The sequence below is a fragment of the Equus przewalskii genome, chromosome 21 (assembly GCF_037783145.1).
Source record: "Equus przewalskii isolate Varuska chromosome 21, EquPr2, whole genome shotgun sequence".
NCBI lineage: Eukaryota > Metazoa > Chordata > Mammalia > Perissodactyla > Equidae > Equus > Equus przewalskii.
The window spans coordinates 18859684-18886919 of record NC_091851.1 but is presented as its reverse complement, the minus strand read 5'-3'; the positions used below and the strand labels follow the sequence as shown (position 1 = coordinate 18886919).

General features: G+C 43.6%; 1 protein-coding gene across 2 annotated transcripts in view; it reads right to left on the bottom strand.

The window, feature by feature from the left end:
- RNF24 (ring finger protein 24) overlaps nt 1–10550 on the bottom strand; it is a 72502-nt gene extending 61952 nt beyond the window's left edge. The window contains exon 1 of one of the 2 annotated variants that reach the window (XM_070587922.1): nt 10392–10550. The gene's annotated coding sequence lies outside the window, so the exon portion shown is untranslated. The remainder of the gene's footprint in view (nt 1–10391) is intronic. The other variant, XM_070587921.1, reaches the window with a different exon arrangement.
- Between the last annotated feature and the right edge of the window lie 16686 nt (nt 10551–27236).

Sequence of the window (27236 nt, the reverse complement as noted above, 5' to 3'; positions counted from 1 at the left end):
ACAGAGCAACAAACTGACACTACAATGAAGCAAACAGACAAATCCCAAATGAAAGAAATTCCACAGGACAACTGACCCGGTTCCTGTAACTAGTTCATGACATACAGAAAAAGGAGGGGAGAGAGGGAGGGAGGAAGAACTGCCCTAGATCAAAACAGACACGAGAGACAAAATGACCAAATGTGATCCGTGGACTGTGAAGCTCAGTGCGAACAAATCATCCCAAAAAAAGATATTCTTCAGACAATTGGGGTCTAGCTATTAGATGATACCAAGGAGTAACTGTTAATCTTATTAGGTGTGAGAATGGCATTTTGGTTCTATTAAAAAAATCCTAATTTTCAGAGATTCATACAGAAGTGTATTCGAGTATATATACAGAAATGCCTGGGATTTGCTTTAAAATACCTTAGCAAAGAAAGGTGAAAGAAAAAAGGATAAATGAAACAAACGTGGCAAAATCTTGCTAATAGTGGAATCTGAATTTTGGGCATATGGCAGTATGTTGTACTTTTGAGTGCATTTACAGTTTTTTTTTTTTAAAAGATTTTATTTTTTCCTTTTTCTCCTCAAAGCCCCCCGGTACACAGTTGTATATTCTTCGTTGTGGGTCCTTCTAGCTGTGGCATGTGGGACGCTGCCTCAGCGTGGTTTGATGAGCAGTGCCATGTCCGCGCCCAGGATTCGAACCAATGAAACTGGGCTGCCTGCAGCGGAGCACGCGAACTTAACCACTCGGCCACAGGGCCAGCCGCTACAGATTTTTATAATTAAAAAATTATGAAGAAAAACCTCAAGCAGAGAAGCCTGAAAAAAGCAATGTAAATCTATTAAGCAAAATTATCTCGGGTGGAAAATAAATAGATCAATGAAAAAAATTAACATGGCAGTTGGTTACTTAGAAACCAAATTAGTTATATGGAAAATATCGATTTTCTACTGTATCATATTGTCAGTGCTATAGACTGAATGTTTGTGCCCCCCTCCAATTCATGTACTGAAACCTAACCCCTACTGCAGTGGTATTTGAAGGCGATTAGATCATGAGGGTGAAACCCTCGTGAAGGGATTAGTGCCTTTATAAAAGAGGCCCCAGACAGCTCTCTCACCTCTTCTGCCATATGAAGATATAACAAAAAGACACAGCAAAAAGTACTGTCTATGTACCAGGAAGTGGGACCTCACCAGACACCTAATCTGCTGGTGCCTTATCTTGGACTTCCCAGCTTCTAGAACTGTGAGAAATTTCTGTTGTTTATGACACCCAGGCTATGGCATTTTGTTATAGCAACCTGAACAGACTAAGACAGTCAGACAGCTATGTAATATATCGTTTTATTCCTGAAGTAGGTTATTCCACTGAAAAACCACAGTAGAGAACAAGCAGTTTCATAGAATACATTAAAAAAAAATTTAGGAATGCAGTTGTCCATTTCTTCCCCTCAGAACTGTGTCACGCTTTTATATAATTCTGGAGTTCTAAAAGGACAGTGGCAGTGAACTGAAATAGAGGAAACTGAGACACAGAAAACAGAAGTCACAGCTGCATTTTGAACTGAATACTGTTTTTCTTGTTGTGTAATCATCTGATTACTTTCCTAAGAACCCAGGACCTACTTCATATCCCATCTGAAATAGTATTTTAACTTTTAGTATGCAACATTTGCAACTTATTCCACAGACAGGACTGATTAAGGTTCTTTGGAACTCCATTTTCAAATTATCTTCCAAGTAGTTCAAAGTAAACCAAACAGAAAATCAATAAGCTTCCAGAAACATCTTCAAAGCTTAAAGCAACATTTCATTTCTAATAGAGCAGTGGTTCTTAACCTTTTTTTTAAGGGTTATGGACTCCTCTGAAAATCCTTCAATAGAAAAAAAAAACCAAAAAGAAACGTATTTTTTTTCAAAGGGTTTATCATAGCTCTGAAGGCCCCAGTTAGAAACGCTTGTAATACAGTGTTCTCACAGACAAGCAATGCTAAACAAAGTACAAATTCATCAATTCAACACTAAGGGCCTCTCATGAATTGGCTTGGATTTTTCAGCCTCATTCTTCACTATTTGTCTAAGCACCACACTTTAGTCTAACGCATTAGTTACGGTTCCCTGAAGAAGCCTCCCTATCTTTGTTCTTGTGACTTTCACTATGCACATTCCAGGCTATCCCGACCATCTGGTAAGTCTATCTATCCTTCATGATCCGTCACAAGCAATACAATTGCCATGAAACCTTCCTTGATTCTCTAAGCCTTCCTCTGAACTTTAGTCTCTGTCCTTCTATACTTCTAATACCTTTCCCCATTTGTATCATGGTCTACTGAATACTCATCTAATCTGGGATTCTGTGTGACACAGCAGTCGAAAATTATCACCAAAGAAGTTCTTACCCCATGTAGTTGGCTGACTGGTGGTCCCCCAAAAGATTATGTCCATGTGAATATGTGACCTTATTTGGAAAAAGGGTCTTTGCAGATGTAATTAAGTTAAGGATATGGAGATGAGATCATTTTGGATAACCCAGGTAGACCCTAAATCCAGTGACAGCGTCTTAAAGACAGAGAAAGAGGAGAAGGCCATGTGAAGACAGAAGCAGAGACTGGAGTTATGCAGTCACAAGCCAAAGAATGTGTGGAGCCACCAGAAGCTAGAAGAAGCAAGGAAGGATTCTCTCCTAGAGTCTTTGGAGGGAGTGCAGCAGCCCTGGACACTTTGATTTCAGACTTCTGGCCTCCAGAGAGAATGAATTTCTGTTCTTTTAAGCCACCAATTTTGCAGTAATTTGTTATGCCGACCCTAGGAAACTATACAGCCCCTTTGTCCCATTCCAATTCTACCAAGTCACTTTTACTTACTGCAGTAGTTCTGCAACAGTTAATTCAAGAGCATCACCAGAAGAGAGAAAAAACGTGGATGCTTCCAAAATCTCTCCAGCTATTATTCTGCAAAGGTCTCTGAATTTCCTTTATCAATAGTCTTCCAAAAGTGCCAGTACAGGATAGCATCTGAATAGTAAAGGGCTGTATTCTTGTGAAAGTTGACAACATCAATTGTGACATGTGGTAGGTTGGAGGATGAAGGCCTAGGTTCTAAACCTGGTCCTTGAACTTGTGAACCTAAACAAGTTACCGTGACCTTTTATCATCCATAAAAAACCCTTTGGGATTGCTGTAAGGAGCAAATAAGCAATGCAAATAAAGCCACTGGCATAAAAGGTTTTTAGTACAGGTTAGCTAAGTGAAAGATGATTTTCTGGGTACGATATTGCTGCTGGCTATTTGATATACTGTTCTATGATTTAAAAAAAAAAAAACTTTCTCCAAAAAAAAAAAAAACCACCTGATCAAAAAATGGGCAGAGGATATGAACAGACATTTTTCCAAAGAAGCTATACAGATGGCCAACTGGCACATGAAAAGATGTTCAACATCACTAATCATCAGAGAAATGCAAATCAAAACTACACTAAGATATCAACTTACATCCATTTAATCACCAAGACGAAAAATAACGTGTTAGAGAGGTTGTGGAGAAAAGGAAACCCTCATACACTGCTAGTGGGAATGCAAACTGGTGCAGCCACTATGGAAAACAGTATGGAGATTTCTCAAAAAACTAAAAACAGAAATATCATATGATCCAACTATCCCACTACTGGGTATCTATTCAAAGAACTTGAAATCAGGCCGGCCCAGTGGCACAGTGGTTAAGTTTGCGCGATCTGCTCTGGCAGCCCAGGGCTCACCAGTTTGGATCCTGGGCATGGAGTCACACACCACTTTATCAAGTTATGCTGTGGCAGGCATCCCACATATAAAACGGAGGAAGGCGGGCACAGATGTTAACTCAGGGCCAATCTTCCTCAGCAAAAAGGAGGATTGGCAGTGGATGTTGGCTCACGGCTAATCTTCCTCAAAAAAAAAAGAACTTGAAATCAACAATTCAAAGAGACTTATGCACCCCTATCTTCACTGCAGCGTTATTCACAATAGCCAAGATGCGGAAGCAACCCAAGTGCCCATCAACTGATGAATGGATAAAGAAGATGTGATATATATATATACAATGGAATACTACTCACCCATAAAAAAAGACAAAATCATCCCATTTGCAACAACATGGATGGACCTTGAGGGTACTATGTTAAGTGAAATAAGCCAGACAGAGAAAGACAGACACCATACGATTTCACTCCTATGTGGAAGATAAACAAACATACGGAAAAAGAGAATAGTTCAGTGGTTACTATGGCTAGTGGTGGGCACAAAGGATGAAGGGGAGCACTTATAAGGTGATGGACAAATAATAATGTACAATTAAAAAAAAACAAACAAACCTTTCTCACTACCACAAAAATTCTTTCTGGTCTGTTTTCAGGGACAATCAGTGAGTAAAAACTTTTACTTAATTATAGCCAAGCATGAGATTTCCAACATATTTCCAAAGAAGTTTTGCAATTTCTTTTGTGCCAAATGAGAAGAATGAAAGCCTACACCTTTGATTTCCTTTCCCACCCATTTCCCATAAACTATATTAGCTCATACTTTGGTGTTTCATTATTGGCCAAACTTTTCCTTTTAGTCCAAGATAAAGAGCCTATTTGGATACGATACCTAGATTCTTTTTCAAGTTTATATCACCAAGCATAATTCTTCATGCTCAGAGTTGGAAGAGAGGAATAAAGAGATACAGGTAGTCTATAATTTTTTGATTTGCCTAGATGAACTTAACAAACACAGGTAATGTAGTACCATTCAATCTCCAAATTTGAAAAAAAAATTTTTAAGGTAACAAAGCATACTGATAGACTGTGAAGTTATTAATTTTGAGAATTCAATAAACAGCCCTCAAATGAAATGAATGCTCATTATACCTGCAGTGTCATATTTGCACTTCTTTTGTTCTCAATTAAATTATTGTGACATTATGTTTACTAAAGAAAGAACTGTATCCGATACAAACACCTGTCTAGTTAGGAAACCATGCATAATAGACAAAATGAGACAGAATTTATGACAATACACATAATTAACCTTCTAGAGAAGGCTATAGTTTATACAGAGGCAAGCTTTATGACAAGATGAAAACTTTTCCTAATCCAAATGAGAAAACTTTAGAAGAAAATGACAACAAAAAGAACAGGCAAACTTCACTTTAAGGAAAGTCAATAAATGAAAGCTGGTACTTTGAAAGCAGGTAAACTGAAAGTTACTTACAATATAAAAACATTTACTATAGTACTTTAGTAGTAAGCAACTCTAATACACCTTACAGCATTGAATCCATAAAAATTCAAGTTGCACTACACTTTTGCAGAGCAAATTCACAACTTAATGTGAGGTTCACTTGTAATGCTATCTAAAAAGTAGCTTCCTTGCCACTCAGGTTTGCTCCAACTCCCTGGAGCAGCATGAAGCATCTCTGGTGTTAGACTGTCCCTAGGGCAGATGGAGGGCCCAGGCTGGCTTTCCCAGGAATGGCCAACCAAAAGTAAGGCCACTGGCCAGCTACTTCAGGGCCAGCTGGCATGTAACAAAGCGTCTGGTTCCTACCTCCAGAGCAGACAAGGCTCAGCCAGCTGGCTTTCAACGGACTGCACTAGTTGGAGTGCTCGCAATTCTTTTCAAACCATCTGGCATTCTTTTTGAACCTTAAATTTACCCAACACCACACTCTGATGTCTGAAATGCCTGGATAATTGGAGGAGTCCCCACTGCCTACCTAGATAAGAAAAGAAAGAGGCAGAGTAACTGCTAAGTCAGTTACTTCAAGAAACAATTTCTAAAATTAAAAATTGCTCGCAATTTTAGCTTACATATTATCTACCTTAAAATCTTAGCTATTTCCATGATTATTAAGCAAAGTTTCAAAATAAAAACGAAGACAAACATAAGGGAGGGGGCTAAAACAGACAATTTATCACGTAGAAAAGTTGTAAGAATCCCTTAAGGCTGGCAGGATATGACTCTTCCTACTCTGAACTTCTATAGGACCTGTCTTTATCCATCACGTGGCCCTCAGAGTGGACTTTGTATTGCGACATATACTTATCTTCCCAGCTAGCTAGTAAGTGAAAAAACTGTACCTTATAGATACTTAAAAAAAAAAAAAATCTATCGATGATATACTGGGTGTTTTAAAAGTTCATTTCCAGAAACAAGAAAAGTTAATGTGGAATAACATGAAGAAGGAACCTCATCTCTGGACCAGCCAAATAAACAAAGAACAGGACTTGGCTTCAAATAAAAATATTTCATCAAGTGATCAAAATGATTTATCAAATGACCAAACTGCTGGTAAGTGCTATAGGGTGCTCAGCTGTCATTTTACCTATCTATCACATGTGATAATCTGGGGAATAGAGAGGCAAGGGATCAGAAAAATACATAAAACTAAAAACAGCTGAGTCACATTTACAGCCAATATACTCTAGGAGACATGAGTGCTCGAAACAAAAATATTACAGGGCCCAAGTCAAATCAAATATTAGAAATTGAAGAAGCTATACAAATAATAACTATAATCATTTTTCATTGTGTTTGCCCTCATGCCAAGTACTGAGTTTAGCATTTTACTTGTTTTCTCATTTGACCCATGCAACAAAAATATGAGGTGGGTACTATTCTTATTTCCATCTTGCAGATGAGGAAACAGAGAGGTTAGGAAACCTGCCCAAGGTGACATGGCAAAAAGTGAAAGAACTAAAATTCAACTCTAAGCAGTCTGACTCCAGAATCCAGGTCTGAGACTTCTGATGTTAAATTATACTTATGAAAAAATGTAATGCAATGTAATGAAGGGAAAAATTCAATCGTTAACATAATTTTCATAATTTTTCCAACTCTTAAGTGTAGCAAAAAGTGGTGAATAGGGGGCCAGCTCTGTGGCCGAGTGGTTAAGTCTTCGCTCTCCACTTCAGCGGCCCAGGGTTTCCCTGGTTCAGATCCTGGGTGCGGATCTAGCACCATTCATCAAGCCATGCTGAGGCAGCATCCCATATAACAGAGCCAGAAGGAGCTACAACTAGAATATACAACTACGCACAGGGGGCTTTGAGGAGAAGAATTAAAAAAAAGAAGATTGGCAACAGATATTACCTCAGGTGCCAATCTTAAAAAAAAAAGTGGTGAATAATTTAAAAAAAAAATGAAAATTGATTTTTTTCTTAGAAATTTTTAAAAAGCAAGTGCTATTCTACCAGGTTAAAAATGTCAGTTGTGTCTTTTTTTGCCTAAATATTGAGTAGATACTTGTCCCAGTTGCTGTCCTAGGAACATAGTGGTAAACAAAACAGATGGGGGTCCTTGCCTTCCTGGAGCTGACCTTCCAGTCTGGGCAAGAGACAAAAAAAAAAATCAGTCAACAACAGAATTTCAGAAAGTGATACATATTACAGAGGAGGTAGGGACAAAATGCACACTTCTCTTTTGAGACATTTAACCATGAAGGTAAAGGGAAGAGGATGGATGGGAGGTTAGAGAAAAGTCGTTTGTTGTAATTTTTTATTCTGTTTTTAAAGATGAGCAATATCAGAGCATGTGTGTACATGAGACATGGATGGGGACCTGGAGAGTTGCTAATGATGCAAGAGAGAGGTCACAAATGCAGGAGTCAAGCCTCGGACAGGTAAATACCAGATGGAACCGCTAAGAGTTGAAAGTGGTTGAACCATATGAAACTGCTGATTTTTGACTACTCCCCAATCTGAAAAATGGCAATTTCATATAGTTTAAGCTAATACATTATAATAACATTACTTTATTACTGATTTTAGAATAAACTGCCATTTGAAACAGAAAACAATTATTGACAGAAAATGCTCAATAGAAAAAAAAATTCTACTTTTTGTTATTAGACATTGTTGGGAGGATAATGTATCCCAGTTTTGGGTAACAAAGCGTCACCATACAGGTTATTACCATCACTAAATGCTAACAGTAGTAGTATTTCTAACAAATATAAAGAATATATTTACCACTAAAACAGCATTTAACATGATTTAATCTATTTTGATGATATAAACATTACTTTAGAATTTTTCTTCAATCATCATACTAATGCTAAACTATGAGTTGGTAAAGATTTTGATTAACAGCAAGCTGAATAACAAGGCCAGGATGTTTTCAGGTTCCCTTGTTGACTCAAACAATAGCTAAGTCACTCTTGCAAAATTAAAGTTCCACAATACTGCAGTACTATGCAAGCCTATTTCAGTGATAATTCCGGTTATATTACTTTGTTTATTTAAGACTTCCCCTTATGGGTTAAGGGGGTTCCTAAAACACCATCTTATGCATGCAGTTTTAAGTTTTGGGGGTTGCTTCAATATTAGTGACACTAGTTAACAAAGTTAAGAAGCCCTGGCCTTTAAGTTAACTTATTTTGAGTTAAATTCATTGATATTAAAAATTTATTTAAATTCTACATCATAAAGGCAAAACTTCTCCAAACTGAAAACTCAACTTTCACTAATTTTACCTTTTACAAAAAAAAATTTTGACCATGCTAACATCAGGTAAGAATTCTATCAAGAATAATGGATCCTGATCCAACCAATGGAAAATTTCCCCTTCAAATTAAAAGCAAATGTTTTTAACAGAGGGAATATACATAAACAGATGCTGTGGAAGACTGCTTAGTTTAGATTTCATTTTTCACTGAAAACAACCAGGAATTAAAATACATGTAATTAAAAAATAATCTTAAACAGACTCTTAAAACTGAACAAATTCAATTAGTATTCTCATCATCCAATAAGCTGCTCTTAATTTTTTTACCACCCCTATTTTGAATCAAAAGATCATAATGAAAATATGTTTTGGAGGTGTGTTTCTTACAAGCAAGTTTAGCTAATTCCCCATCACTCTATGAAATTATAAGGGTAAAAAAGAAACTGAAAACGCAACCAAGAGTCTTCTAAAATTATAAAATCTGGTTTTAAAAAGAGAAAAAGGTCCAAACAAAATAGCAAGGAGTAGCTGGTGCTATTACAATTGCCTCTTTTTGATTCGTCTACATCCACTCTAACTCTTCACAACTTTACCAAGACAACAAAGTCAGGCAGTCAGTCCACCAACCAACCAGCCAAGTCTGTGGGAACCTGCAGAGCTTCCTTCTCTCTTTGGAGATGAGGACAATGATAAAAGGTGTTCTGTTTTCCAGTAGTCCTGTAAGAGGAGCCATTGAGCTGGGCTGCACAACCAGACAACAGAACACAGGAAAATGCAGATCAAAGCAAAGGCGCATGCCAGGGTTATAGGCAATAAACCCCTTTGCCAAAGCATTAAGAAAAAAAAGGCAAGGAGGTGGAGAGAACCTGCTGGACCACCTTCTTATTAACACAGGGAGGCAGGAAGAAACACAACCTGCCTGTACTGAGGAGCTGAGAAAACAGTGCCCTAGATACACAGGAGTTTTCTACAGCCGGGTATATGCGTAGACATATTATTAACTAAACCCAGAAAGCAGTGTCCTATATGTACTGGAGTATTCCCATACACATATATCTAAGTACTCTATTACCATTAACTAACCCAAAAAGCAAAGTGTTCTAAATATACAGATCTATGAGAATATTCATTTTCAATTAACAAGACACACTGGGTTTACAGTGAGAAACAAAAAATACTGTTTGAAAGAACGCCAGAGACAGAACTGGGTGAAGGTCTGATGAAGTAACCTGTCTTTTTCCCTGTTAACCTTTCCAATGATCTCCGATTCTCTCATTTCATAGGACGGACACACACACACCCCATTGGGTCTCCGGAAACAAAGGAGGGTCCTGAATTCTCCGGCCTGCGGAGGCACACACGCCTCCCACCCACAGCCAGGAGGCCACCACCTGACTTTCATTAATGAGTAAGCCAAGGAGAGAGGTCTCAGCCCAGACCAAGCCAGGCACGCAGTGACAAACTGGGACGAGACAAACGCCACAAAGAAAGGGGAGGAGCAGATGGGGACCAGGAAAACACTGCCACGCCGCGCCCCCCACGGCGCGCTCCCACCGCCAACACGGAGGCAGCCGTCCTCGCCATCCTCGTCATCGCCTCCCCGCTCATCCCAGCCGCCTCCCACGCCCAGGACCCGACGCCCAGCCCCGCGCGCCGGGCGCCGCGAACCTCTCCTCGGTGACCTCGCGGTGACAGCCCCCCGCCGCCCTTTGTGCCGGACTCACCCTCCGGCCCCGGACGGACCCTTCTCGGCGACCCACCCGGCCTGGAGCCGCTGTCCCAGCCCTCCCTGCCCCCCGCCGCACTGTCCGGAGTGTGCGTGAGGGAGGCTGCCGCGGCCCGCGGTCTCCTCAGCATCCCGGACCCAGACCCGCCAGGTCCCCTCAGCGCCAGCCTAGGGGCGACGGCCCTCGGCGCCCCCGCCCTCGCTCGCTCACTTACTCGGGAGCGCCGGCGGCGGCGGCGGCAGCGGCAGCAGCGGGCGTGCGGGACCGTCAGCACAGAGCGCTGGGCTGCGGGCGGCGAGCGTCCTTCGGGACTGAACACGGCTGAGGTGGCGGCGGCGGACTGCGCGCGGCGCCCCCGGCGAGGGGCGGGCCCGGCGGGGGAGGGGCGGGCGCCGCGCCTCTCATTCATGCAGCGGGGGCGGGGTGAGGGACCCGGATGCCCGGGCAGCCCCCCCCGCCCACCTCGCTCAGGGTTCCGCCGCTTCATAGTCTGCAGTGCGCAGGCGCGGCCCTCCTTGGCCGGGCCTGGAAGTGCCTGGCGCGCTGGGGTTGTTCTGCAGACTAAGGTACCGCGGAAAGATTGTCTCCCTTATTTGTTTAGTTTCTTTGCCTGTCCTATAAACATTTTTAAAAGTGAAAGCTTAGAACGCTGCCTCCTTCCTCGCATCCAGCCTACCAGTCACCAGGGGCACAGGGTTGGGCTCTGGCTTGCCCATTAGTTTAGCGGGGAGACGGTACACACCGCCTCCTTCCTCCGTCTGTCTCTCCTGTAGCGGGTCCTCTCAGCTGAGGGTTGAGCCCGCAACAGTGGGTGAGACCCAGAATCTGCCCAGATAGTGGAGAGAAGTGTGTGCAACACACAGTGCATTATATTATTTATTTACATCGACCTAGTCCTCTCAGCTCCCATTCCACAAGGCAGGCAAGAAAGTGACCTTGGTTTTGAGGGGGTGGGAGGAGGGCTCAGCCCTTCCTGCAATACCAAGGCCTAGGATCTATCTAATGCAGCTCCAAGGATCTAGAGAAGCCTCTCCTTTTGGGTTGTTAACCTAAAAATAAAGAGCCAAAATGAGAGGCAGAGAGGCGTTTATTTTGAGATCAAAGAATTGCAATTCAAGGAGCATAGATTCAGGTAGAAACTCAAATACTGTCCCGATAGGGAATAAATGTCAGGGGCTTTTAAAGGCAAAGAAGGGAAGTTTGCATTACAAAGAATGTTAATTGGGGTTGGTGGCAGAAAGCTAATCTGGGCTAAACTTAATTGATTGCTGAGGCTAGCTAGAGGGAGGCAGAAGTCCCTCCCTGGGACAAGTTGCAGCGTTCTCAGAATATTTGTATCTTGACTCAGTTCAAAAGTTTATGTTCTGCCCGATGAGGACGACATTCATAAGACCCATTTCCTTAATGGCCTCCTGGCTCAATTTTAAAGCCCTTAGACATGAGTGACTCCATTTTGTTGCACATTTCACAGGGTCTTAGGCAGGCAGTGTGTTCTGCTGAGACACCCTTCTGTTCCCACCCCCTTGGCTCTCCCACTCCTGGGCCGCAGAAATGTTTGGCAATACTGGGAGTTTGCAGTGGGTCTCCCAGCTCTCCCCTGTGAGGCTCCTCAGCTGTGTGTGTGGGCACTGCAGCTCCGGGCTTGCAAAAATGATTGCCCAACTGTCCTTAAGTCCCTATGTCTCCCTCTGAGGTTCTCCTTCCTTCTCCTACCCTCAGGTCCCCTCACATAAAACATAAACAGCTCAGTGGCTTAATTTTGGAAAGCAAAAGTCATTGGGGAAAGTGCTGGCAGGCAAGTTCCTTCTGCTTTGGCAAACCATAAACCTCCAAGGCCGGGGGAACGAAAGACAGAAACATCAGTGAACATCTCAGGAAGTTATCTAATGGTCACAGTCCCCCGAGGTGAGAGATGGATGGAGGCAAAAGAAAGGGTATGGAAGACCCATTCTTCCCCCAGAGCTGCCTGTCAACTCCTATCCCCCTCCCACTCAACCCAGGAACCTGGGGGTCCCTGTCTTTGTTCCCTGCTAGCTCAATGGTAGGGATCGCTGGGAGGGCCTTCTCAACTCTGGTTTGCTGATAGCTCTCTGTCTAAGTCAGGCCTGCTCTTCCCTCCACAGGGCTATTGCTGAAGTCTCAATCCCTTCCCAAGCAAATCTATTCTCATGATCTGCAGATGTCCCCATGTTACTGCCATTTTCTTTTTCTCTGCCCTATGTGGCTCTTTGACCCTTATTTTCCGGCTGTTTCCAGAGCAGCACCATTGTGTTTCACCCTCAGTGCCTGTGGGTTTGCTGTTCCCTCTACTAGGAAAGCAACACTTATCTAGCAACACTCAAAAGTCACTTTTTTTTTTTTTTATGATGTCTTCCTTCCTGCCCCCACCTCATTGAGAGACTTTCTTTTGGAATCCCCACCTGTCCCCTGTACCCACTTCCTTCAGCACCAGGCACACTTAGGGTTCCTACTCATTTGCGTATTTTCCTCCCTGACAAGAAGATGAGCCCTTTAACAATAGGAATGACATCTCCTTGAGACCTAGCAGGTGCCTGGTGCACAGTGGGCATACAGTGGTTGAGGAGGTGATTCTCCCCGGTGGGCCAGGGAGGCACCACAGCGGGGAGAAATGCTGAGCTCCCTTTGCCTTCTCCTCCCTTCTTGTGGTTTCCTTCCCCTGCCCAGTTTTGGGAAATCGGTTTTGTTTATTTGTTTGGAAAGCTTGGCTAGAAATTTGCTAGTCCAAACAGGCTGTAGGGTAAATGGTGGAGTGGCTCCAGCTTCATGTCCTTCATCCTCGAGAAAATTAGCAGAGGGAGAGAGAGGATGTAAGGATGTGAGGAGCAGGAGCCATGTTCAGTTGCTATTTCAGGGAGACTCATTCAAATTTTGTTGAGGCATCGCTTAGCTCAGCTGCCTTTTGGAGTCAGGGAGACAGTTTCCCCTTGGGACTGGCCAGCTGGAACTCGGCCTCACAGTTTCCACAACATGCATGGCAGGATCCTGTCCTTCTGTCCCCAGTAGTGGATTGTTCCTTGTTCCTCTTGGGGGAGAAGTCAGAGTTTCTGGTCTCCTGGTGTCTCCAGCTGGGGATTCATCTGCTGATCGGTGATCCTATCTGCCTAGTGATACAGAATGTTCTAGGATGCCCTCACCACTCCTAACCCCACCTCCTTCTCTAGTCAAGATGCATATGAGGTGTGGGTGCACTAAGAGAGGTCTGAGTAGGTTAAGTGGGTACCCCAAAACAGCAGGCATCTGGAACTTGAAGTAGTGACTTTCTCAGCTAACATGTTCCCTTATTCCATATGATGGGGGGAAGGGTGGGAAAAGACTTCACTGTTTAAGGGTTCTGAGGATGTCCCTCTTTCTGTCTATCTCCCCTACACCCAGTCCTTCTCATCTTCTTACATTCTAGTTTCTTTAAAGTATTTTCTGGGGCCGGCCCAGTGGCGCAACGGTGAAGTGCGCACGTTCCACTTCACTGGCCCAAGGTTTGCCGGTCCGGATCCCAGGTGCGGACATGGCGACGCTTGGCAAGCCATGCTGTGGTAGGCGTCCCACATATAAAGTAGAGGAAAATGGGCATGGATGTTAGATCAGGGCCAGTCTTCCTTAGCGAAAAGAGGAGGATTGGCAGCAGTTAGCTCAGGGCTAATCTTCCTTAAAAAAAAAAAGAAAAAGCATTTTCCTCATCTCCAATCCATTTCTCAGAAAACTCTGCACCTACCCATATGGTCAGAAGTCCTTTAAGACTCCTCCATCTTCTGAAAAAGAAATGACATCTAATTTTAAATCGAATGTTTGTGACTAATTTTGGAACAGCAGCTTTCTGGATGGTAGCTGTAGTGGGAACGGGCTGGTTTTAGTCATCTTGGATCTGTTTGTTGAATGACTGCTTGGCTGATAAAGGCAAAAATCAGTCTTTCAAAGAGAAGCTGGAAATCCAAGATTGTCCACAGCCCAGCCCCTCTGTCCATCCTCCCCACCTGGTGGGGCTTATCCATCTGTTGGGTGGTAGGAACTATCCCAGAAAAACATCCCTCATATTGGCTAATCACTTGACTGCTTAATTATCTAGAGCTCTGAACGAGCCCTTCAAGGAGTGCCACTATTTCTGTAAGAAACTGAGGTGTGTGCTACCGTGTTCCCTGAGCCCCTTCATCAGAGAAGTCCAGAGTCTTCTGCTGATCTCCTCCTGCTAGAACCCTCCCGATGGTCTTCCCCTCTTCACAGCCCATGTGGACCTCTAGCTGGAGGGTGACTCTGCCTTTGGATGGACAGAACTGCTTCTCAATTCAGGATGAGTATGCATGACTGTGAAACAGCACAAGTGGGGAGGAAATGTGGGTTCCTATGTGTGCGGTAGCTTTGGGTCAGGCTGTGTAGGAGTTCTGTTTCCCCAGCCACCAACAATCCATGTTGCCTTTCTGCCACACATAGGCCCAATCACCCAAACAGAACTCAGAGCTCTTGAAAATATAAATGTGCTCAGCATCCCATGGGGGAGCTTCCTAGCTGAGACCAGTCACAGATGGAGGAAGTGGAGGCAAAATTTCCCAGGGGTGGTGCAGCCTGTTGACTCCCTTCTGGGTTGGAGGACACCTGTTTTAGTGTGGATTCCCCCAAGAGCAGACTCTGAGATGAGGGCTGCAATGCAGGTAATTTACTTCAGAGGTGAGCCCAGGAAATAGGAATAAAGAAATGGGGAAAGCAAGATACGGAAGGGAGAAGGTCGAGAAGCCAATACTAACATGTGTTGAAGGACTAGTAACTGCCATGGGCAACTGGGGCTCCATGCTGCTGGGAACCCACTGAGAAACTTTGTGGAACAGCCTCAACACTGTCCTCCCAAATGATGAGGAGGCTGGAGTATTTATCCACTGACTTCCACCCCCCTGTTGCTTACAGGTGACCATCAGGGAACTTTCAAGTTATGTCTGTGCAGCAAAGCCAGCTGCGTAGCTCAGGTCCTCCTGTCTTTACCACTACTACCCATTAGAATACCCCAACACCACAATTCCTGCCCCTCCTGAGTTCTCCCACCCAACTGTGTTACGGCCTTTTCTCTTTGCTGGGTTCTTAGGTCTGAGCTTGAAAGAGGAAGTGAAGCGGGCTGATATCTTTGCCCACAACCCATTCTAGGAAAAAGGAACTATGGTGGTTTACTTCTTCCCCCATTTCAACCTATCCAATATACCTAAACAGTTCTCAACCACCTTCACCTCATCCCAAAGCAAGGGACAGGAAAGAGGGCGAGGGCAAGGAAGTAGGCAGGCTTTCTGGAATGACTTCTGGTGTCAGAGAGTCATACAAGCAGAGCTAGAAGGGTGAGCTCTCTCATTAGAAAGATGAGACTCAGTATCTTTTGCTTCTCCTGCTACTTGCGGCACCTGCGCTAGACAGGCTTCCCTGATTTATCTTGGCTTTCCGCTGTTCTAACCCACTTGATCGTAATCAGGACTCAGCCCTTTATACCCTCGGAGGCAGGTGAAGGCCGTGACTCGGGGAAGAAGCTTGAACTCTGTAGGGGAGACACAGCTTCCATCACAGGCCTCTGGCTCCCTTCCCTGGAGTTCTCGCTTGCCTGTCTGTCATCCACAGGGACTCACAGGAGGGGCATGCTGGGAGGAAATGTCTTAATATCACCAGAGGTTTTTTTTCCCCTAGGTTAAGATGGTTTCCTTTTGCTCCCACATTTCCTCTTTCTCCCTCCTGAAACCCATGAAAACAACTATAAAGGAGTTGTTTTCTAAAAAGACACAAACTCATGAGGGCAGAAACGACAGAAGAAGAGACATTAGCAAAAAGAATTTTGGAAGCTAGAAGACAGATGGATGAGTGGTAATTGACTTAGCAGCCCCAAGAAAGCTGAAACCCAGGGAAAGCTAAGAACAGCCCTATTTTCATGGCAAAATCCTTAAAAAAAAAAAAAGGAATTGGCAGTCAGATAGCTCTGGAATGGAGCAAGCCAAAATCAGGAGAACTGGGTGAAAGGTGACTGGGAAAAAGTTAAAGTCCTAGTTCCCCTCTCCTACCCTCCACGCTGCAGGGCCCTCTCCAAGCAGGCAGAGGACTGAAGATTCAGTCTCTGGAGAGGGTTAAACAGAGGGTCTCTGAAGTGTGGGCACCAGGCACGGCTGAGAACAAAGGTTTCATGTGAACAACAGGAGCATTAAGTGAATATTTACTCACTGCAGGCTGAGATCATCGGCTTTCTTTTCTGCTCACTTCCCAAATCACTGGCAGCCACGCTCCACCCCCCTTTTCTGGGATTTCTGACCAGCCAAAAAGGAAAGAACTCAGAATGCTGGCATTGGAGTTTCCAACAAATGATCACCTCCGTCTCCCAACAGTGAGTCTCTGAGTTGACAAGCCCAACTCTTGCGCTCAGGGCTTTCAAGAAGCTTTTCAGGCCTTTACTCTAAGAGCAGACAGCCAAAGGTCACGTCTTAGGTTCCCTAGAAACAGAAGCTGAGATGGGAATTCCAGTGCATGTGATTTATTGAGAGTGGGCTCTCAGGAGAAGCCTCCCCCACTCCCCACATCTCACCTCCTGCAGAAGCAGCAGGGGAAGGAGCTGAGTAAGGATGTGGTCTCAGCTGAAGTCTAGCCTCAGTCTGATCCCATAGGGAACCTGGGAGTGTGAACTGCATCATAGAGTTGATCTCAACTTGAAGCAAGAGGGCTGGTTTGTATCCACATACTAATCAATTGTTGACTGTGGGCTGCCAGAGAGGAGACCTTAACCTCCTGGCAAGACAGCTCCTGGCTGAGGTCAATTGTCTAGAGAAAGAGGGCAGCTCTGATCCATTAACAACGAACATTCACAGGAGCTGAGCGTATGGGCAGGACACTAGTAACATTTGCTACAGAATACCAGATAGCTGAGGAAAACTGCTAACATGGAAGACAGAGAACAAATAATGAAAACAAATCAAAGCACACAAGCAAACTAACAATAAAAATAAACAGAAAGAAGCAAATTGGAAGAAAGCAAGACTTATTCTCAAGAATAAGAGAGGATATTACACCCATGAAACAAAAATAGGATGCTATTTTAAAAGACAGGAAACAAAAATAAGCTTTTAAAACAAACAAACATAATAGAAGAAATGAAAAACTCATTAGATAATTTGGGAAATAAAGTCTGAGTTATCTCCCGGAAAATAGATCCAAGAGACAAAACAATGAAAAATAGGAAAGAAGAGAAGGACATAGGAGGAACAGTCCAGAAAGTTTAACATCTGAATAACAGGCATTCTAGAAAGAGAGGGGAGGAAATCATTAATGAGATGATTCAAGAAAAATTTCTCAAACTGAAAAAACATAAATTTCCAGGTTGAAAGGGCCCACAATGTGCCTAGTTCAATGGGTAAAAGTAGGCCCAACCAAGGTACATACTTGTGAGATTTCAGAACCCTGGGGACAAAGAGAAGATTCCACAAGCTTGAATTAAAAAAAGAGTCATATACCAAGTCTCAAGAATCTGAATGGCTTCAGACTTCTCTTCACTGGAACTGTCCCAGCAACACTGGAAGGTAGAATACCAGAGTAATATCTTCAAAATTCTAAAGGAAAGTTGTTTCGAATCTAGAATTCTATATCCAGCCAAACTATCAATCCAGAAACAAATGGAATAAAGACGATTGCAGATTTGCACAATCTCGTGCTTCCTTTTCTAGAAAGTAACTGAAGGATGTACTCTACCAAACTGAAGGAGTAAACCAAAGAGAAAGACACAGGATACAGGAATCAAGGGATCCAATACAGAGGTGAGGTCTGGGGAATCCCCATGACGCTGGTATAGTGTAAACCAAGGAGGATTGGAGCAGAGAGACTCAAGACACAGACATGTTAAGGATCGTCATTACCAAGATGACCATTGCCATTGTACCATCTTTATAACCAATTTTCTTAGAGGCACAGACTTTTGAGATAAATTGGCTGAAAGAGATTCCATTTGTTGTTGGAAAGAGCACTAGCCTAATAGCATTGAGGCTTGGCTTCCAGTTCTGGCTTTGTCTTGAAGTAGCTCTGGGACCTGGGCAAGTCTCTTTTCCTCTCTGGACCTTAGGATCATCCTCTGTGAACATCAAGGATGGGCTAAGTGAATTCCACATATCTTTAAGGCTGTCTTTTCTAGAATGTCTTGTAAGTGGAATCATGCAGTATGAAGCCTGTTGAGTCTGACTTCTTTCATTTTAGCACAAAGCATTTGGTTTGACACAGTGATCAGCAATTACCACTGATCTTGTTTTCAGCTCCCCTCCAAAGCACATTCTGAGACAAAAATTCAAGTGCAAGTAGTTGATGTGGGAGGTGATCCCAGGAAGCACTTGTTAGGGGAATGAAGAAGTGAGACAGGGAAAGGAAGGAAGCCATTACAGGGTGTGTTATCAACTGACACGCCACTGTGAGCAACAACCTCCATCCTATTGGGACTATAGGATCCAGTGCAGAACACACACTTCAGAGCTATCTGGCCCAAAGGGTGAGGTTACTGGGATATTTATCCACCAATTCTATGTTTGTCATTGGTTGAGGGTTGCTTCTGGGGGCCTTAACTCTCCAGCACTTCTGACTTGCCCAGTACGTGGACGGAGCATGTTCCTGTGGCCAGAAAAGAAAAGTCCTCAGGCAGAAAGTTACAGTTGTTCACAGTAAGCAGCTTTTGGTGTGCAGAGGTGAGTGCTAAGGGAGGTGTGTGGGGTGCCGGCAGCATCAGCTACACCCTGCCCTTCCAAGGAGAGAGTGAATCCTTCATATACCACAAAACAGCTGCAGAAGGAGCCTTGGGGGCTTTTGGGGTGGGGCCTGAGAAGACAGCCAGGACAATGAACCCAGGGCCCCATTGGAAGAATTCTAAGGTTGGGGACTTTTTGCCGTGAAAGTAGGAGGGGTCTCTGAGAGGTAAGACTACTCTAGCTGAAGACTAATGGGACCCCCTGAAAACAGGGCTATGTCCCCACTGTTGAATCCCACCCATGCCACCAGCCCCCTCCTCCATTAGAGTCAATCCCCTCATGTGAACAATGGAGCTTTTTCTCTAGACAGTTGGTAAAACAGGCTTGTATTACTTACTTAAAATGCTTAATTGTCTTAGCAAATTATTGGTGTAGTGGATGTGCATCTCAGCAGAAAAATGCAAATGTGCAAGAAACATCTTTTAATTTTCACAACCCAAATTGAATTCAGTTTCTGTTGTGAGCTTCATTCTGTGTTGGTGTCACCTTAGTCTCAGTCAGTTGTCACCCAGGTTTGTGGGAGGCTTTCAGAAACCAAAAGCATTGACAGATGGCATCGAATCTGCATCATAACTGTCCACGTAAGCATCATATGAGATGTGCTCTTCCGACCTTGTCTGTGATGGTCAGTTCACACAAGTCATTGCTGGCCCAAACCTCATCCTTGACTGCACGATTCCTTGGGGGCTGGCTGTCCCTGCGCCAACTCCTGCACTCCTCTTGATTCACAGGATATTCTAAGGTTCTGTGATGGGCCAACAGCAGATTGTCCAGGACTCTTCAGATTTTCTGGACTATTCACAGATGTATGCAATTAATTCTATTACTTCCACACTTTGCTTGCTCTTGGGAGCCCTGACAGATCTGGCTCAACCTGCCATAGGCACATAGCCATCTCTATTGTGAGATCTTACTGCTGTCCTGAGCTCTACCGAGGGTTCTCTCTGCATTTGGATTTCCCAAACCAATATGGGTTTCATTTGAGGAAAGAAGGCAACGTGTGGAGCTCCTTTTCTCAGGCACCCACCATCATGTAACTCTCCTCATCACCCAGTTTGGAGATTTGTTCTAGAGCGGCTGTTGGTGAGTGAGTGCTTGCTCTCAAGAAAATGCTTTCTCTCGATGGGATCCAAGATGACGCCGTGAGTAGTCCTCTTTGTCTCTCCCCCTTCGAGTCTACAATTATTTGGACACTTATCGCTTGACAAAGGATATCCAGACAGCATCTCAGGACGTCTGAGATACCCATGCGACTATACATCGGAAGGCATATGGACTTTCCTCCGGGAGGATGTGGAAATAGGTGAAAACTCTCCGACCCCGACGAGCAGCCTAGTACCCGCAAGCGGCTTTCTTCCAACGGACGCCCCCAGAGATCTACACACATCTAGGGCAGGAGCGAGCACACAACAGAGGGGCGACGGTGGAAACAGGTGACCAGAACCCTACCTAAACCCCCCGCAATTACTCCTAAACGCAGAGGGAAACTTTGGAGTTGCACACCTGAGCCCACGGGGAAAGTCTCTCCCCGCCATTGGCGGGGAGACCCCGCCTGGTGTTCGCGGCGCCCGGAGGGTCCCAGAGAGAGTCGCTGAGGGTACGGAGGGCTCCCAGCTGCCGTTTCCCACCGGGGCTGGGGGAAGTTTCAAAGGCCGGCTCTGCGACCCGGAGGGGAAGCGCTGGAGTTCCGCCCGGGCAGCAGACAAAACTCTCTGTCTGCCATTAGCAGAGGGGCCACGCACAGCATTCACGGCTCCGGGAGAGGCCCGGGGAGAATCCCAGAGGGCGGGGCGACCCCCAGCTGCCGTTGCCCGCCCCGTGGGACTAGGGATTGCCGGAGATCTCGGAGAGGACCGGGGCTGGGGGAAGTTTCAAAGGCCGGCTTTGCGACTCGGAGGGGAAGCGCCGGAGTTCCGCCCGGGCAGCAGACAAAAACTCTCTATCTGCCATTAGCAGAGGGGACACGCACAGCATTCACGGCTCTGGGAGAGGCCCGGAGAGAATCCCAGAGGGCGGGGCGACCCCCAGCTGCTGCTGCCCGCCCCGTGGGACTAGGGATTGCCGGAGATCTCGGAGAGGACCGGGGCTGGGGGAAGTTTCAAAGGCCGGCTCTGCGACCCGGAGGGGAAGCGCCGGAGTTCCGCCCGGGCAGCAGACAAAACTCTCTGTCTGCCATTAGCAGAGGGGACATGCACAGCATTCATGGCTCCGGGAGAGGCCGGGAGAGAATCCCAGAGGGCGGGGCGACCCCCCAGCTGTTGCCCGCCCCGTGAGACTAGGGATAGCCGGAGATCTCGGGGAGGACTGGGGCTGGGGGGAGTTCCAGAGACCCAGCTTCGTAGCCTAGGGGGAAACCCTACAGGCTCACAGCAGCCTTAGGGAAAGCCTCTGCTCAGCACCAGTAGAAGGCACCCAGCCGCCAGCCATAAGGCTGGAAGACCCCAGGGCAAAAGCAGCATAGCTAGGTGAACTAACCACAGACTGTAGAAGATGCCAATAGCTCTCCTGCGACCCATAGAGGACAAGTGAGATTTTGTGGGTGCCGACAGCAACGGAGAGACAAATATAAGTGATCCCACCCCTGGCCGCTGGAAAAGCCCATAACACTGTTGCAGACCCCAAGGAGAGAGCACATCTAGGTGGGCTGCAACAGTAGGCACCAGCAGCCTGAAGCCCCCCTGTGACGGCCCCCACGGCAGAGGAGGGAATCCAAAGGGCCACTGTGGCTACGAGGAAGGGCCCAGGCCCAGTTAGCAACTGCGGACAGAGTTCCTGGTTGGTGCAGTATAAACAGCTGCTCCCCTACCGCAGCAGCTGAAACAAGTGAAAGGAGCAACTAAACTCTATCTCCATGCGGAGGCACAAATCAACAACATCAAGCAATATGAAAAAATACATTAAATCTCCAGAACAGAAAGAAAGTAACAAATACACAGAAAACAATCCCAAAGAAAATGAGATATATAACCTAAATGATGATGACTTCAAAACAGCCATCATTAAAATTCTCAATGAGTTAAGAGAGAATTCTGACCGACAACTCAACGAGTTCAGAAGCTATGTCACAAAAGAGTTTGATACGATAAAGAAGAACCAAACAGAAATATTGGAAATGAAGAACACAATAGAGGAGATTAAGAAAAATCTAGATGCTCTGAACAGTAGGGCCGATAATATGGAGGAAAGAATTAGCAATTTGGAAGATGGCAATATAGAATTGTTGCAGGCAGAGGAGGAGAGAGAAGCAAGACTAAAAAGAAATGAAGAAACTCTCCGAGAATTATCAGACACAATTAGGAGATGCAACGTAAGGATTATAGGTATACCAGAGGGAGAAGAGAAGGAGAAAGGGGCAGAAAGCCTATTCAAAGAAATAATGGCTGAGAACTTCCCAAATCTGGTGAGAGAGATGGATCTTCAGGTGACAGAAGCCAATAGATCTCCAAACTTTATCAATGCAAGAAGACCAACTCCACGGCATATAGTAGTGAAGCTAGCAAAAGTCAACGATAAGGAGAAAATACTAAGGACAGCCAGGCAAAAGAAACTAACCTACAAAGGAACCCCCATCAGGCTATCAGCAGATTTCTCAGCAGAAACTTTACAGGCTAGAAGAGAGTGGAATGATATATTCAAAAATCTGAAGGAAAAAAATCTACAGCCGAGAATTCTCTACCCAGCGAAAATATCCTTCAAATACGATGGAGAAATAAAAACTTTCCCAGATAAACAAAAATTAAGGGAGTTCATTGCCACAAAACCTCCTCTACAGGAAATCCTCAGGAAAACCCTCATTCCTGAAAAATCCAAAAAAGGAAAGGGGCTACAAAACCAAGAGCAGAGGAGATAAGTAGAAGGACAACAACAGAGAGTAGCAGCTCTACATCAGAACAGATTAAACCATGGGACGAGAAACAAAGGAAACTGAAGAAAACTGGAAAACAAGACACAAAATGGTAGTGGTAGGCCCCCACATCTCAATAATCACTCTAAATGTAAATGGATTGAACTCCCCAATCAAAAGACACAGAGTGGCAGGATGGATCAAAGAACAAGATCCAACAATATGCTGCCTCCAGGAAACACACCTCAGCCCCAAAGACAAACACAGACTCAGAGTGAAGGGATGGAGAACAATACTCCAAGCTAATAATGAACAAAAGAAAGCAGGTGTCGCTATACTAATATCAGACAAGGTAGATTTCAAAGCAAAACAGATAAAGAAAGATAAAGAGGGACAGTATATAATGATAAAAGGGACTCTCCACCAAGAAGACATAACACTTATAAATATATATGCACCCAACACAGGAGCACCAAAATTTGTAAAGCAACTCTTAATAGAACTAAAAGAAGACATCAACAACAATACAATAATAGTAGGGGACCTCAACACACCATTAACACCAATGGACAGAACATCCAGACAGAAAATCAACAAGGAAATAATAGAATTAAATGAAAAATTAGACCAGATGGACTTAATAGATATATATAGAACACTTCATCCAAAAACAGCAGGTTACACATTCTTCTCAAGTGCACATGGAACATTCTCAAGGATTGACCATATTTTGGGAACCAAAGCAAACATCAATAAATACAAGAGAGTTGAAATAATATCAAGCATATTTTCTGATCATAATGCTATGAAACTAGAAATCAACTACAAGAAAAAAGCAGAGAAAGGTGCAAAAATGTGGAGACTAAACAACACGCTTCTCAACAAACAATGGATCATTGAAGAAATTAAAGAAGAAATCAAATTTTATCTGGAGACTAATGAAAATGAGAACACGACATACCAAATCATTTGGGATGCAGCAAAAGCAGTCCTAAGAGGGAAATTCATCGCAATACAGGCTCACCTCACTAAACAAGAAAAAGCTCACATAAGCAACCTCAAACGATGCCTAACAGAACTAGAAAAAGAAGAACAAACAAAGCCCAGAGTCAGTAGAAGGAGGGAAATAATAAAAATAAGAGCAGAAATAAACGATATTGAAACAAAAAAGACAATAGAAAGGATCAATGAAACAAAGAGTTGGTTCTTCGAAAGAATTAACAAAATTGACAAACCCCTAGCCAGACTCACTAAGAAAAGAAGAGAGAAATCGCAAATTAATAAAATTAGGAATGACAGGGGAGAAATCACAACAGATACCAATGAAATACAAGAGATCATAAGAGAATACTATGAAAAACTATATGCCAACAAATTGAACAACCTGGAAGAAATGGACAAATTCCTAGACTCCTACAATCTCCCCAAACTGAATCAGGAAGAAATGGAGAATCTGAATAGGCCAATCACAAGTAAGGAAATAGAAACGGTAATCAAAAACCTCCCCAAAAATAAGAGTCCAGGACCAGACGGCTTCTCTGGAGAATTCTACCAAACATTCAAAGAAGACTTAATACCTATTCTCCTCAAACTGTTCCAGAAAATTGAGAAAGATGGAGAACTCCCTAACACATTCTATCAAGCCAACATCACTCTGATCCCCAAACCTGACAAGGACAACACAAAGAAGGAGAACTACAGGCCGATATCACTGATGAACATAGATGCAAAAATCCTCAACAAAATTTTGGCAAACCTATTACAGCAATACATCAAAAAGATTATACACCATGATCAAGTGGGATTTATACCAGGGACACAGGGATGGTTCAACATCCGCAAGTCAATCAACGTGATACACTACATCAACAAAATGAAAAACAAAAACCACATGATCATCTCAATAGATGCAGAGAAAGCATTCGACAAGATCCAACACCCATTTATGATAAAAACCCTCAGTAAAATGGGTATAGAAGGAAAGTACCTCAACATAATAAAGGCCATATATGATAGACCCACAGCCAACATCATACTCAATGGACAAAAACTGAAAGCCATCTCACTGAGGACAGGAACAAGACAAGGGTGCCCACTTTCACCACTCCTATTCAACATAGTTCTGGAGGTGCTGGCCAGAGCAATTCGGCAGGAAAAAGAAATAAAAGGAATTCAAATAGGTAACGAAGAAGTAAAACTCTCGTTGTTTGCAGATGACATGATCTTATATATAGAAAACCCCAAAGAATCCACAGAAAAACTATTAGAAATAATCAACAACTACAGCAAAGTAGCAGGGTATAAAATTAATGTGCATAAATCAGTAGCATTTCTATACACTAACAATGAACTAACAGAAAAAGAACTCAAGAACTCAATCCCATTCACAATCGCAACGAAAAGAATAAAATACCTTGGGATAAACTTAACCAAGGAAGTGAAGGATCTATACAATGAAAACTACAAGACTTTCTTGAAAGAAATTGACGATGACATAAAGAGATGGAAAGACATTCCTTGCACATGGATTGGAAGAATAAATATAGTTAAAATGTCCATACTACCTAAAGCAATCTACAGATTCAATGCTATCCCAATCAGAATCCCAAGAACATTCTTCACAGAAATTGAACAAACAATCCTAAAATTCATATGGGGGAACAAAAGACTGCGAATTGCTAAAGCAATCCTGAGCAAGAAAAACAAAGCCGGCGGAATCACAATCCCCGATTTCAAAATGTACTACAAAGCTACAGTGATCAAAACAGCATGGTACTGGTACAAAAACAGGTCCACAGATCAATGGAACAGAATTGAAAGCCCAGAGATAAAACCACACATCTATGGACAGCTAATCTTCGACAAAGGAGCAGAGGGCCTACAATGGAGAAAAGAAAGTCTCTTCAACAAATGGTGCTGGGAAAACTGGACAGCCACATGCAAAAGATTGAAAATTGACCAGTCTTTTTCACCACACACCAAAATAAACTCAAAATGGATCAAAGACCTAAAGATTAGGCCTGAGACAATAAGTCTTTTGGAAGAAAATATAGGCAGTACACTCTTTGACATCCGTTTCAAAAGAATCTTTTCGGACACTGTAACTCCTCAGTTGAGGGAAACAATAGAAAGAATAAACAAATGGGACTTCATCAGACTAAAGAGCTTCTTCAAGGCAAGGGAAAACAGGATTGAAACAAAAAAACAGCTCACTAATTGGGAAAAAATATTTACAAGCCACTTATCCGACAAAGGGTTAATCTCCATAATATACAAAGAACTCACACTGCTTAACAACAAAAAAACAAACAACCCGATCAAAAAATGGGCAGAGGACATGAACAGACATTTCTCAAAAGAAGATATGAATATGGCCAATAGACACATGAAAAGATGTTCATCATCGTTAATCATCAGGGAAATGCAAATCAAAACTACACTAAGATATCGCCTTACCCCCGTTAGATTGGCAAAAACATCCAAAACCAAGAGTGACAAATGTTGGAGAGGTTGTGGAGAAAAAGGAACCCTCATACACTGTTGGTGGGAATGCAAACTGGTACAGCCACTATGGAAAACAGTATGGAGACTTCTCAAAAAGTTAAAAATAGAAATACCCTATGACCCAGCCATCCCATTACTGGGTATCTATCCTAAGAACCTGATATCAGAAATCTCAAGAGTCCGTTGCACCCCTATGTTCATCGCAGCATTATTTACAATAGCCAAGACGTGGAACCAGCCTACATGCCCAGAAACTGATTGGTTGGATAAAGAAGATGTGGTATATATACACAATGGAATACTACTCAGCCACAAAAAAAGACAAAATTGGCCCATTCACAACAACGTGGATGGACCTCGAGGGTATTATGTTAAGCGAAATAAGCCAGTCAGAGAAAGACGAACTCTATATGACTCCACTCATAGGTGGAAATTAGTATATTGATAAGGAGATCTGATCGGTGGTTACCAGGGAAAAGGGGGGGTGGGGGGAGGGCACAGAGGGGGAAGTCGTGTACCCACAACATGACTAACAAAAATGTACAACTGAAATCTCACAAGGTTGTAATCTATCATAACATTAATAAAAAAAAATGCTTTCTCTCAAACATGTATATTGTCTACATATTCCTTTAGGTTTCTTTCTAATGGACTTTCTTTAAAGTTAACTCTTTTTTTTTTCTACAGGGGAAGATTGGCTCTAAGCTAACATCTGTTGTCAATCTTCCTCCTTTTTTCCCTCCCAAAGCCCTAGTACATAGCTGTGTATAGTTGTAAGTTCTTCTGGTTCTTCTATGTGAGCTGCTGCCACAGCACGGCTACTGGCAAGGTGATGTGGTTCCACGTCCAGGAACTGAACCTGGGCTGCTGAAGCAGAGCATGCTGAGCTTTAACCATTAGGCCATCAGGGCTGGCTTTAAAATTAACTTTGTTTTGAGATAATTATAGATTCACATGAAGCTGT